The sequence below is a fragment of the Arachis hypogaea genome, chromosome 20 (assembly GCF_003086295.3).
Source record: "Arachis hypogaea cultivar Tifrunner chromosome 20, arahy.Tifrunner.gnm2.J5K5, whole genome shotgun sequence".
NCBI classification, from domain to species: domain Eukaryota; kingdom Viridiplantae; phylum Streptophyta; class Magnoliopsida; order Fabales; family Fabaceae; genus Arachis; species Arachis hypogaea.
Window position 1 is genome coordinate 75,790,317 of NC_092055.1, and position 1,383 is coordinate 75,791,699.

Genomic DNA, 1,383 nt, shown 5'->3' on the forward strand with positions numbered 1-1,383 from the left:
TGTTTTGAGAGACAATTAGACAAAGCCCTAAAGACTATGACACCCCAAAAGACAAAAATAGCAACCATGGAGCTCATGAAATACAGTTTGACCGTTGAGTTTATGTCAATGAGGGAAGAAAACATCAAGAATGAATTACAGATTCATGAAAGTACCCAGTTACTGCAGTGGGTAATATAATTATCTACTCTCACTATGAGCATGGAGTTGAAGCAACCAAAGAAAAGGTGTCCAAGATAACTTTAGTGTTGGAGGGTTTCAAATACTATTGTTAACTTTGTCACAGGTAAATGATGTTTAAATCAACACAATGTCTCAACATGATATGCACAAATAATACAACTCAAAACTCAATCACAAATTAAGATTTACTTCTTTTTCTTCTCTATTATTAGCTTTTAATTGCCTTATGGGGCAGACAACACAGGCTACATTAGGTAGCTGAAATAGGAGTCATACAAAAAAGAATGTTTTGTAGCTGGAGACAAGTTTATAAAATAGTGTATCAAATTTCCTATATTTTCATAGGGAGACAGATATTGTAGTCTGTATTTGTTACCTATTTCAACTACCAACAGTAGCCTCAGATATTTATTCCAAAGAACATAGTATATCATATCCTTTAATATTTTTATACATTAGCAAAGCAACCCAACCCCCTACTTATTTGAGAAACAACTGCTAGATCCTAAGGTTGTGATGGTTCTGGAAACAAACTCAAGGAACTTATCAGAGACTCGTATACCTCTATACCTTTCAAGTACACTGTTTCTCGTAGATGCTGCAAAAGTTAAGGTCGCCAGAGTTACTTAAAGAATAAACAAAATATCATTTAGTCATCATAAATAAATAGGAAAAGAATTTTCAAACCTCGTTGTGGTCATGGAGCAAGATGGGAGTGTTTCTCATTGGAGAGAAACCAAGAACTGGAATTACATTTTTTCTAAGGAATCGGGCATCAGTAGTCGAAGCAAAAACTTCAGGCTTTGAAAGCTTTCCTCCAGCTGATGTTATAGCTTGCTTGAACACTGACCACAATGGATTGGAATCATTAATTGCAGTCATTAACGGCTGTCCCAAATAGTCTCTAATGGGTCCTTTCTCAATTAACTGCAATATTTAGTTGCCCAAGGACAAGACGAAATCATTATGTTGCGCTCAAGGTGTGAATGACAGAGACCGATATTTAACAATAATCACAACTTTATTAATGTCTCTTGGTTTGTTAACAAGTAATTTACAACATTTCTTATATCTGTGAAAAGAAAGTTAGAAATTAGAGAAATTCTTGCGTGATCCCAATGCGCTCTAAAAGCAACCAAATCTATCCGTAATAAGCAATTTTCTAGTTGTAACCGCTGGTGGTCACTGCCGGCATCGCTT

At 35.4% G+C, this 1,383-nt stretch overlaps 1 long non-coding RNA gene across 1 annotated transcript; it reads right to left on the reverse strand.

Annotated features, from left to right (window-relative positions):
- Positions 1-353: 353 nt before the first annotated feature.
- Positions 354-1,067, reverse strand: LOC112783680 (uncharacterized). The gene is made up of 2 exons (XR_003816498.2): positions 871-1,067; positions 354-781 (listed from the first exon to the last, which is right to left on the reverse strand). It is a non-coding gene; the product is annotated as an uncharacterized lncRNA (long non-coding RNA).
- Between the last annotated feature and the right edge of the window lie 316 nt (positions 1,068-1,383).